General features: G+C 48.9%; 2 protein-coding genes across 3 annotated transcripts in view; one reads left to right on the top strand and one right to left on the bottom strand.

Annotated features, from left to right (window-relative positions):
* The window catches only part of DNAJA1 (DnaJ heat shock protein family (Hsp40) member A1), a 165,884-nt gene extending 153,804 nt beyond the window's left edge, over positions 1-12,080 (bottom strand). The window contains exon 1 of the mRNA XM_078676518.1: positions 11,918-12,080. The gene's annotated coding sequence lies outside the window, so the exon portion shown is untranslated. The remainder of the gene's footprint in view (positions 1-11,917) is intronic.
* Positions 12,081-12,357: 277 nt separating this feature from the next.
* LOC144818779 (aprataxin-like) overlaps positions 12,358-12,799 on the top strand; it is a 239,295-nt gene continuing 238,853 nt past the window's right edge. The window contains exon 1 of one of the 2 annotated variants that reach the window (XM_078676519.1): positions 12,358-12,476. The gene's annotated coding sequence lies outside the window, so the exon portion shown is untranslated. The remainder of the gene's footprint in view (positions 12,477-12,799) is intronic. The other variant, XM_078676520.1, reaches the window with a different exon arrangement.

Genomic DNA, 12,799 nt, shown 5'->3' on the forward strand with positions numbered 1-12,799 from the left:
CTGGCATTGAAGCACTTCGACGGCCATATTGGAGTAGTAGAGGCACGCCCGAAGGTGCTAGGAGGTAGTTGGACGGTCTAGGCGTCACAAGGGCGCTAGTCGTCTATTTAAAGGAGGCCATGCTGACGCGCAGCGGGAACACCGGGTAAACGCCGGAGTTACGCCAGAGTTCAGCCCGTCAGCGCTGAGGACGGGCTGCAGGACGGGCTGCGCTCCGGTTACCCCGAGCCACCTCCTCAGGTATTATATTCTTATACTTCGGAGGAAATGTCAGTCTTGAAACCGAGTGATCTCCTATGCAATCATAGTTACACCCCTGAGGAATTACTGCTTATTGCCTCACACAACGCCTGTACTCGGGGCCCAGATACTTCCACCCCCTGCTTACTGATCCACCTCAAACTATCTGCTCCTCGTCTAAATGCACTCACTCGGAGAAAGGATACCTTATTAATGTTCGTTCCATAATTAAAAACAATGTAGCCTTCCATGACTTTGTGATGTCTAGAAGGCCTGTATGGGTTTTTATTACGGAAACTTGGGCCACTGAAACCTCAGGACACAACCTTCTAATGGCTATCCCGGAGGGCTATGCATTGCACAGATTTGACTGCGCTCGCTGAGAAGCATTTTAATTATTTTTCTTTCTTTTAGGTCTTCAGACCCTCGCTTACCATCTCCCCTCACTTGCACTTAAATTGTGACATCACCGCCGCTTGGCGGGTCCGGTGCCTGGGGGTGGCGGCCATCTTGGTTTGGGGGAGAGGCAGTAGATCGGACAGCGCTTCATTGCGCATGCGCCAGCGGGGGAACGCCTATTTAATGCTCCTCCCCTAGCGTAGCGGATTCGCGTAGCGGGCGCGCCTCCGCGTGGCCGGAGTCGTGCCCGTCTGCGCCCGTCCGCGCTAAGGACGTGCGGGACGCTGCGGTTGTTGGACTGCGACCAGTATTCCATCGCACTGTGTCGCAATGCTGACATACACCAGAGAGAGCCTATATTCCATCGGTCAGGTGAGTCATAGATGCAATCTTCCGCCTGTCCTTCCGCTCTGCGGCCCATACCGCTGCCCATGTAATGGTTGGGTACTTGACCCTCCGGGGTCCATCCCCCGGAAAAACCGTTCAGATGTTCACCGCATTAAGGATTCTATTTCCTCTCTGCGGATTCTAAATCTAAATGTTAGATCAGTATTGAAACATCATCAGAACATCTACGATCTTATTGAGGATGAAGCCCCAGACATCTTTGCCATTACTGAAACCTGGCTCCAGGAAGCGGATGCTGCTATTTTCAATCTTGCATGCCCCCCTGGCTACTCTATGTTCACCTTGAATAGATCCTCTAGAGGCGGTGGTATAGCTCTTATAGTCAGATCCAGTTTTTCCTGTGTGTGGAGTGCCCTCAATATTGCTGGGTGTGAAAGTGCTTCCTTTAAGGTTTCTGTGAGCCCTGAGTTTACACTCTCCGGGATGGTTGTGTATCGCCTGCCGGGTAGCGAAGTGGCAATCAGAAATGCTTTCCCCGACATTGTTGGCACTTTGGTCACCGACTGTGCCAACTTTTCCATCATGGGTGACCTGAACCTTCACTTCGACACCCCTTCTAACCTGACGGTACGCAGCATTTCCTCAGACTTAGAGGCCTTTCAACTCTCCCAGCTGGTTTCTCAGTCCACCCATATTGGGGGACATATTCTTGACCCCTTCTTTACCAACTTGCCGGAGACTAAAATTACATCTATTTCTCCGGTAGCGTGGACTGACCATTTCCTGGTATCTATTCTTTGTCCTATATCGGTTACTCCCTCTACCTCTTCGGCAAGACGAGTACCTAGGAGGTTATGGAACAAACTAAGGCTAGAAGACTTCCATCGTCTTCTGGTAGAGGAGCCGCTGGGTCCATTGAATGGCGTAGAAGAGGGATATGACCTCTTCTGCTCTTGGCTTACTAGGGCTCTGGACACTCTGATACCTATTGTATCGACTAAAATCAACACTAGAGATTCGAGTCCCTGGTATAATGGTGCCTTACGTGCCTTGAAGGGAGCCTGTAGGCGGGCGGAGAGGGCATGGCGGAAGACGTATGGGGCTGATTTAAAAGCTGCATACTCTATGTCCGTCAAGCTCTATCATCGGGCTATCTGTCGAGCTCGAGCGGCATTTTATGCCGCAGAATTTCGAAACAGCACTAACCCGTCGAAGGCCATTTTCAAGGCCGTGAAAGATCTCATGGCGAAGCGGACTACCTCTATGATCGTGAGCTCCATCTCCCACTGCGAATCCCTTGCTTCCTATTTCTTGGGAAAAGTCCAAGCAATTTATCGGACATTCCCTAGCATAGGGATTGGTCTGGGAAGTTCCGATGGGACATTTCATCAAACCACCCTGTTCTCATTCCCTCCTCTTACTCTGGAAGGATTTGACAAACTTGCGTTGCAAGTTAAATCTGGATCTCCATCTGATCCAGTAAGATCTGCTCTCTTTCGAGATCAGATCTTTATGGGGCGCCCGGTTGTGCGTGCCCTTGTCAACCTTTCTCTAGAGTCGGGTATAGTTCCAACTAAGTGGAAGCAGGCAGTGGTGTCCCCAATTATCAAAAAACCTTCCTTGGACCCGTCTAAACCCGAAAGTTACCGACCCATCTCGTTGCTACCCTGGCCGGCAACGATTACAGAGGCCCATGTCAATCTGGCCCTGTCAGAACATCTGGCCCGGACCAATGCCCTCGATCCCACACAAAATGGCTTCCGTGCTGGATACCGCACGGAGACCGCTCTTCTTGTGATGGCGGAATATCTTCGTGCGAGGTTGGATGCTGGTCAAACGGCGGCACTGATATTGTTGGATCTCAGCGCCGCCTTTGACACGGTATCCCACAGCATCCTCCTGCATCGACTCGAGGAGACTGGGATTGGTGGCCAGGCGTTGCAATGGTTCCGCTCCTTCCTAGACAATCGTTCCTTCTGTGTTTCCATCCCTCCCTTCAAGTCCAGCTTCCAGCCTTTGGCCATGGGGGTTCCGCAGGGGTCCTCGCTGAGTCCCACGCTATTTAATCTCTATGTGAGACCGCTGGCTGATGTCGCCAGGCAGTGGGGCCTTACTTTGGTCTCATATGCCGACGACACACAGCTGGCGGTCACTCTCAGCGGGGACGCGGAACAAGATGCCCCCAGGTTTCAGGCTGGACTGAAGGCGGTGGCAAGCTGGTTGACAGGAAATTGTCTCCAGCTTAGTGCCACCAAAACGGAGGTAATGATTGTCGGAAGGGGAGTGGAGCTGTGGGGTGACCAATGGTGGCCTCCAGAGCTAGGACCCACTCCGACCCCGGTGTCGGAGGTGAAAAATCTGGGGATTTGGCTGGATGCGGGCCTTACCTTTGTAGGACACACTAAAAAAACAGCAGCCTGCTGTTTTGGTCTGCTGAGAGGCTTAAGACCAGTACTTAAATTTTTTGATGCCCCAACCAGACAGCTGGTGATCCAGGCAACTATCATCTCGCGCCTGGATTACGCTAGCTCTCTTCTGGTTGGGGCCAACCAGGCTGAGTTAACTCGCCTGCAACGGGTTCAAAATGCTGCGGCAAGAGCAATCGTCGGGCTGCCCAGATTTTGCCCGGTGGCGAGTGTCCTTCGCTCCCTACATTGGCTTCCAGTGAGGAAGCGTATTCTCTTTAAGGTCCTTTGTTTGACCTTTAAGATCTTGAGAGGTATAGGCCCTGAAATTTTGTCCAGCTATCTTTCTTTCTATGTCCCCACTCGCGCCCTCCGCTCTCAAGGCCAGGCTCTTGCTGTAGTCCCTAGATTTAGGCTCTGCCGCATGGGGGGTCGTTCTTTTAGTGTAAAAGCCGCATTAACCTGGAATTCTCTCCCGGTCGAAATCCGTTTGTTAGAGGACCTTATGACCTTTCGGAGAGCAATAAAAACTTTTTTGTTTTAGCTGTCCCCATTATGTCTTATCTTTTCCTGTTGTGTTATGTTTCTCCTTGTCTATGCGCCGGGACGCTCCTTGGCTGGAGTAGCTGTGCGCACAAAAAATTAACATAACATAACATAACAGAGCTAAGCGAAGGGGTGGAGGATTGGCGATTCTCTACCAGTCGCACCTTACCTGTCGTATTAATGCTCTGTCTGAACCATCCGACCCCTTCCAGGTACTGCATTTCTTTATTTCCTCATCTCCATCAGCATCCTTGGTAGGCCTTCTTATGTATAGGCCCCCAGGCCCTAGATCAAATTTTAGCAGTGACCTGTTCAGAATCCTGGAACCATGTGTTGGCAAGCCCCACTTTACTATTTTAGGGGACCTAACTTTCACCTAGATGACCTCACCTCTAAAGATACCTCTTCCTTGGTTGATCCCCCTAGAAGCTTGTGGCTTTTCTCAACTGGTAAAAGGTCCAACTCACCGGGCAGGCCAGACGCTGGATGGGGTTTTTTCCAACGACCCCAGGGTTAAGACGGGTACGTCTGAGCCTCTCGTCTGGACAGACCACCTGGCAGTACCTATAGAACTGACCCTTTCTCACTCAGACCCATCCAAGAAGGGACAGGCTCAGGGAGAGGGTAAAAGGAACTATAAAAGCATCACTAATGATTCCCTAGCCCCTCATTAGTTCTGTCTCCCTGCCGTCAGACCCAGAGAAGGCAGCACAAAAACTTGCCAATTCCATCGTTGGAGCAATAGATATTCTAGCTCCAGCTATACGCCGATATTCAGCGAGGCGCAGGCCCTCCGCCCCCTGGTTCACTGAGCCACTTAGGCTGATGAGACAGGGTTGCAGGAGGCAGGAGAGAAAATGGAGGATAACATGGGACAATATGGACAGAGAGACTCAAACGACTGTTAGGTGAATATAAGGCCACGGTCATCAAGACAAAGCAAGAATTCTTCTCTGACCTCACAACTTCCCTCACCTCATCGAAGGAGCTGTTTAAGGTAGTGGACTCCCTCTGCTCACTACAAGTTCCCGATCCAGTGATAGGATCGCAGGAGCTCTGTGACAAGATCTCAACCTTTTTCTTTGCTAAAATCGATGAGATCTCCGTTAATCTGGAAATGCAGAAAAAAATCACTTGGGAACCACATTATCCAGGCTCTCATAAACTTAGAAGCCTGGTCTAAAGATCCTGCCAAGACCCTCTCTAACTTCCCACCGATCACCCTTGATAACCTTAACTCACTGTTGAATAGGACCAAATCTTCCTCTCCTTTGGACCCCTGTCCTCTCAAAGTGATGAAAGAGTGTAGGGACACATTACTCCCTCCCCTATTGGAGGTAATGAATAGTGCCCTGTCGCAGGGGGTTTTTCCTTTAGTCTGGAAAAAAGCGATTGTCAAGCCGCTACTTAAAAAGCCCTCCCTTGACCCCGCAATCTTAAAGAATTTCAGACCTATCTCCCTACTTCCTGCCCCCGCCAAAATGCTTGAGGCCCACCTGAACTCGCACTTGTCTGCCTTCCTGTACTCCTCTGGGTTTTTAGATCAGACCCAGCATGGGTTCAGGAAATTCCATAGCACGGAGTCTGCGCTCACCATGGTGACAAACAACATCAGAATGAAAGTGGACCAGGGACAGACAACGCTGCTGGTCTTACTCGATCTGACCGCAGCATTCGACACCCTATCTCCCTCGATCTTAACATCTCGTTTGAGGGAGATAGGAGTGGAGGGGCCAGCTTTGAGCCTTCTGTCCTCTTTTTTAGACCTTAGAGAACAGAGGGTCAAACTGGGAGAATACCTCTCCCCTGCTAAATCTCTGCAATGTGGGGTACATTAGTAAAAGCGCAGGGAATTGAGGTGGTGTCGTACGCAGACGACACTCAGATAATGGTGTCGCTGACCCAATCGGTTAGCGCCTCCGCGTTCAGCTTCAGGAGTTGTATGCAATCAGTCTCTGACTGGATGATACTCAACTCCTTGAGGCTGAATGGCGATAAGACCGAGGTGCTGATCTTTGGAAGGGACCAGGATGTGTGGTCAAATGAATGGTGGCCTCCATCCTTGGGAACCTGCCCGGTCCCCTCTCATTCAGCTAGAAACCTTGGGGTCATTTTTGATACCTCGCTGGCAATGACCCTTCAGGTCAATAGAAACGGTGGACACCTGTTGGGGAGTTATCAAGATTCTCCGACGAATAGTGCATTATCTTTCCCCGCAAGCTAGGAAACAGACAGTGGTTGCGTTGGTCGGTTCAAGATTGGACTATTGCAACGCACTGTATGCAGAGATCAATAAGGGACTGATTCAACGCTTCCAAACAGTACAGAATGCGGCAGCAAGATTTGCACTAGACATTCCCTACTCTTCCTCTGCGACACTACCCTGAAAGAGCCTTCATTGGCTTCCGATAGAGCACCGTATCTCTTTTAAAACCATTTGACTAGTGCATAGGGCTCTGAGAGCTGGAACATCTGATGGGTTGGGATCACTTCTCTCTGGTTATGTCCCCAGCAGATGTTTACGCTCATCACAACTGAATCTCTTGGTGATCCCTCGGACTAAGAAGACTAGATGGGGAGGAAGAGCTTTCTCTAAAGTTGCCCCTCGTCTTTGGAATGCACTCCCTTTGGAGCTTAAGTCCCTATCCTCACTGCCCCTCTTCAAAAAGGCCCTCAAAACATGGTGTTTCAGGAATGCCTACTAGTAGTTAGCTCTCTGGTCATGTAAAAAATTTTTGTTAGGCGCCTTGATGCCCATTGGGCTGAGTACGCGCGTTATAAATTTGCTTTCATTTCAGACCATATACTCAGTATGCTTTTACTGTGCACTTTTATCTAAGAATTGACTAAGCTATTACAGGGGCCTGTCTGCTAATGCAGATAGGTTTTCAAAAGAGGTATAGTGTACCCTGCCTTGAGGGTGACTTATCTAGGCCTCATGCAGTGCTGGGCAGACATGGCACACAGGGAATTGTGCTGTTGACACTTTATTTTTAGCTGCACCAAAACACGCAGACAGCGACGGCAGAGGTCTCTGGGGTGGCATAAAACATGCTGCAGCCCTCAGAGGCCTTTACCTGGCTACAGTAGTACCCCTTACAAGGAACTTATTGGTAGACAAGTGTTGTGCTCATTCTGGAAACAATGGTACAGGTTAGGGAAAGAACACAGGCCCAGGGAACCGGATTGGCAGGGACCCAGGGCACACTCAGTCAAAGTGCATCAGAAATCTGGCAAAAAGTGGGGGTACTGCCACAGAAACCCACTTTCCTACAGACATGCTATAACTAAAAGCCATTATTACACCCCAGTCTTTGTATCAGCACCCTCAACCTCTTAACAGAGACATTGAATACCAGAAATTTTAAAATGTCAAAGATGATCTGTTCATTACGCAGGAAGGCATTACCTGAAGAGGTGCGAGAATTATCATTCCGGAGAGTCTGCAACAACAGTTAATTGGAGCAGCCCATGAAGAAAGATTCCAGGTGGCAAATGGAGAGCAAGAAAAAAATCTGTTGTACACAACCATATGTTGTTAATTGGCAATGACCTCCAGAATTACCTATCTGTCACCTTAAACTGCTTTACTCGGATGCTCGTTTCAGGGTGGGCAGCTTTTTAGGTCGAGCTAGAGCTGCGCATGCGTAGCATGCGCGGTCTAGCTCGGTACCTATTGTTTTTAGTTTCGTGGGAATCTGAGACAGCATTCGGCCACGCGCCTCTGCTGTCTCAGATTTGTCCGTGTGAGCACGGTTCGCGCTTTTCTATCTGGCTGCCCGTCCCCTGGCTCAGATTCCCCGCAAACCCGCACACAGACACACACACGCAGGCAGGCATACACACACACAGGCAGGCACGCACGCAAGCACCCTTCTCCCCCACCACCAGCACCACCACCACTCACGGGCTCACGTGCGCGCGCACACACACACACGCGAGCGCACACACACACACACACAGACACACATATCCCCCCCTCCACTCACCGTGCTCTTTTGTCTCGTCGCCTCGCTGCGCTCCTTTTCTCCGGCGCATCTCCACACGCGGAGCACTTCTCTGGATTTTCACGCTACCGCGGGGCTCTCCCTCCATGATGGGATCCCCGCATCTACGAGAAACACCGGCCTCTTCCGGCCGCGTCATAGGCCCTGCCGATGTCACGGGCAAGGATGCCTGACTTCCTGGTTTCGCCCCCGCCGGCAACACTGCTTCTTCAGCTTGTTGAGACTGCTTTTGTTTTCAGGAATTTAAGGTGTGCAGCCTTTGTTCTGGTTCTAAAGTGGATCAAAGCCGACGACCATGAGGTGTTCAGAAATAAAGTTGCTGGAGCTCAGTCTTCTTCCAGTAATGACTCGCACCTCACCTTTCCATTTTTACATGAGGCACAGGGGTCAGAAAAGCAATCGAATTCTAGTATGAAAGATTGTGTTCACATTTTGTTGCATTGTCCAGAGCCTTATTATCTCTTCTATTATTGTAAGGCCTTGGTGAGGTGCTGTTGGCTTGCGGCAGTGTTGACACTTTTGGGAGGAATGTATCTAGCTTGGGCATTGTGTAATTGTGGAACCTGGCTTGCACCATTGCGGAGCGGTGGTAATGAAAGTACTTCTCGGCGTTTAGTGCATATTGAATTTACACCTTTACCTTGACCCCCACTGAATTCATGTAGTCTACAAGAAAGCAGTTTGAGGTCCTACTGGGCTCCCAGATGGGCAAGGAGATTCATGGCCCCTGTGGGCTGAGAGGAGAGTTCTGCTCAACACGTGAGTTGCTTTGCAGAGAGCATGACGCCCAGCCCAGTTCGCCCTCCGGTTGGGTGACTTGGCAGTGTGGTGGATGTCACGGATGTGTTGCCCTGGACTAATGCAGCCGTTAACATAAAACTGGAGTTTGGGGGGGCTTGGAACACATGTGTAGGACGTTTTCATGCGTCACTGGGGAATCTAGTGAGTGTGCGCTTTCCAAAACGAACCTATTTTAATTTGTTTGAAATCGATGATTGGGACGAATTACCTGATAACGTTCATTTTCTTTCTTTTTAGCATCACATGGCAGTCTGAAAATAGAATTCTTAATCAGTGTTGCAGAATTGTGCACTTTAATGTTTTTAGGTCTTGCGGACAGACAGCTGTAGTTATTCATCAGAGATGCTATTTTACCACACAGTACAGAGAGAGTGTGCTTTTGGTCCAGCCATTTGCGGTTGACTTTTTTATCCGCTGGTACGATAGTCATGGCAATGTAAGGGAGGCTGCATGAGTTTGACATTATTTTCTGACTGGGTGTTGTGATAAGGTGAGGTTATATGAAGATCCTTTTCCCTGTGCAACAGTTCATTCTGCACCTCTTCACAGCTCAGTGCCCTGTTGTGCAGGATGTGGCCCCTCTCTCAGCCGTTTAGCTTCTGCCTTTGCCAGTGCATGTTGAACACAGGCCCAGGGAACCTGATTGGCAGGGACCCAGGGCACACTCAGTCAAAGTGCATCAGAAATCTGGCAAAAAGTGGGGGTTACTGCCACAGAAAGCCACTTTCCTACAGACATGCTATAACTAAAAGCCATTATTACACACCAGTCTTTGTATCAGCACCCTCAACCTCTTAACAGAGACATTGTATACCAGAAATTTTAAAATGTCAAAGATGATCTGTTCATTACGCAGGAAGGTATTACTCGAAGAGGTGCGAGAATTGTCATTCCGGAGAGTCTGCAAGTTAATTGGAGCAGCCCATGAAGGACACTGTGGAATTGTTGCCACAAAACAAGTTTTTTGAGACACAGTCTGGTTTCCATATTTCAAAGAAAGTTGAACGAGAATTCAAGGCCTGTCATCTCTGCAACTGCCGGTCATCAAAAACCAGTTAACACACTACACCGTAAGCATGTCAGAATTGTCACAGCATGTATAGGAAAGAATTGCTTCTTCAGTCCTCTTGACAACAGACATCACCTTATGGTGATTGTTGAGGAGTACTAGTGTTTTCCGCTGAGAGATCTTTCATCTATCACTCGAGTCATCAAAAGACTAGATAGCATCTTCACAATATGGGGTGTTTCTGCAATCTTAAAATCGGACAGGCCTCACCCTCTCAACAGTCGGGAATTTAGACAATCTGTCATCTTAATGCGAAGCATCAGAAGAGCACACCTCTTTGCCCACAGGTCAATGTTTACCATTCAACCCATAACTCGGCCACAGGTGAAAGCCTGGCAACCCTCCTGTTCGGGAGAGCCATGACGACTAGGTTACCACAATGGACGGACAGAAGAACAAATACTGAGGAAGAAACCAGCATGAAAGACTTGGATCATAAAAGAAAAACGAAGGCCGATGCAAACAAGCGTTGATGTGCAAAAGACATTATGTTCATAAGAGGAGATAGAGTGCTTGGTCGTCAGCATAGATAACGAAAATCTGATGTTCCTTTCAATGTCGAGCCATTTTAAGTTGTGATCAGCAAAGGACACATGACTGTCCTGTGAAGTTCATTATGCAAGATTCCTTGCATTACCGACATGTGGCTCATCGCTCGTCAGGTAATAAATGTCAAAGTGGTGATGACTGAGTCTGAAAGGAGAAGTGAAGACCCCGCCTGCAGCGGTTTCCACATCACCAACTCAGTACATGTACATTTCTACCATATGTCCCCACTTCTGAAAGCAAGGTCAGGATGTGTGAGCAAAGAGCCAGGAAAACTCCTTTAATAGCTGTGATTGTGTATAGATTTGTAAATTATTGTATTATTTAACAGAGTGAGAGATGTAGGGTTGTGCGAGTTTGCAATGACACAACACTTGTGGCTCTCGAGGGACTCAGGAGAACCGTGACGCGAGCGTTAGAACAGAGAGAAGTGAAGACCAGTTTAGAAGGTCGAGTTAGCAGTTACAGGCATAACAGTTAAGATGTGTTATTCGAAGCTCTGTGTGTGACGTATTCATTGGCAAGTACCCGGGCAGGGAGGACACAACAGTGTGCTGTTGAGCAAATGCAGTATACAGTGTGTCCAATTCCGTTGTAGTACAAGGAAACTGTGGAAGCCCCCTTTGCGATTTATTCCAGACCTGGGCTTAACTCACTCGAACATTATGGGACATACATTTGCTAAAGTCGCTACATAACAAGTGTCTTAGATCGCCAGAACCAACCATTATGGGCCAAAATAACATTGCTGTACCATCGGTGCGCCGAATCAAAATTCAGATACCAGTATAGTTTGGGACTTTAGATTCAATCACGACGTGGTGGGGATTGCCATTGTTGATAAAGACGCCTACATCGATTATAGCCACGTTAGAAAAATAAATATCTCGATAAAAAAAATATCAGGACGTTTATTTGGCTAATAAACAAATGCCTCCCGGAAGGAGGAACTGACTCAAAATGGCTTCGTCATCACCACTGACGCTGTATGACTCGCTCAACAATAACAGTGACAACAAGGAAGAACAATATAACACAATAAAGGGGGAGGGGGCCGAGAGACGTTGTTACCAACGAAGCCTGGCGACCCATGACGGAGAAGTTGCGTCCGTTCAAAGAGACACTCGCTCTACAGCCATGACAACCGAGGAAGGGGAACGCTGAAGCTTCCCGTTACACTGTGTGGCCAACAAATTGCCCAGTTGACACGAGTTCCTTGGGAATAAAGGTATCTTCAAATGGCGAGTAAAAAGTGTTGGGAGTGATTTCTACAATATCCCTTACTACCCGCCGCTAGGGGCGTCAGTGCGCAGCCGCCTGCCCTCAGGCGCTACCCACCGGCCATAACGGTGACGTCACGGGTATGCTACGTCACTCAAACGTAGATCAGGGACTGGCACTTGAATTGTAATTAACGTGACCCATCCCCTACCAATAACAAACACCCAGGGAACCCACACCTGGATACTATGTCCCATTCAGCCTTCTATGACAACAACCTGTCAACCATTAAATCAGCAGTAACAATGAGCACCAGGGAGGTGTCGCGCTCTCACCGGCAGGGGTCAAAATAAGTGCACAGTGGGGTCACAGGTCGGGCGGTGCTGCGGCGCTGAAGCTGTTCTGCGGCTCCTTGTTCTTCCTTTGCCGCAGCCTTCTCGAAAGTTCGGGCGGAGCAATGCCTACGGAGAACCCAAGGCAGGGGGCGGGAGCAAACTCGTCATCTGCCTGGCTGACGTTTAAAACCTGGAACGACACTCGTCAGAGTGTGCGCGGGCAGCGGCCATGTTAGGAGAACTTATTGTTATATGTGTCTCACTTCAAGAACCTATGATCGTTCAGTATGTAGTCACACGTTCTCGGTCCTAGAGTATTTATGGTGTTATGCAAGCGGACTCCGTACTGTGTTTTCCATGTCAATATATTTATTTTGCATAGCTCAGTTTTATTGTCTTCTATTTTAGATGTCCCGTTGTTGTCATTATTATAGGGTTGAGCGTGGTTTGGGCTGCTTCTGAAACGACGGTGTTTCTTTCATACACCGGGCTTGGCTCCTCCCCCGTTCATGGTAACCGGTAGAGGCCGCATAGGAAGTTGGACCGCAGTTTGCAGCAGGTAGATACAAAACGAGGGGCATTTTCCCCTTTTCATGTGTAGATGTTTGATCGGACCGCAACGGCTCTGCAGTATCATTTCCTGCTTTAACATAGTCGGGAAGAGAACAGCTGACGTGCCGTGGCATTTGTCATGTTTAGAAAAATCGCGGCCATACTGTGTGTGGCAGGCAGTTAGTTCCTTCCTCAGCGTGTACAGCGTGGGTCTAGAGTTTTTGTTTTCTCTCTACTTCCGTTGTTTATTATAATTCGTTGTTTGTTCAATTCCATTGACCTCAATTAGGGGAAGAAATTTGTAACTAGGTCATATGTCATCACTGTGAG

Source organism: Lissotriton helveticus, chromosome 2_1 (genome assembly GCF_964261635.1).
Source record: "Lissotriton helveticus chromosome 2_1, aLisHel1.1, whole genome shotgun sequence".
Lineage (NCBI taxonomy): Eukaryota > Metazoa > Chordata > Amphibia > Caudata > Salamandridae > Lissotriton > Lissotriton helveticus.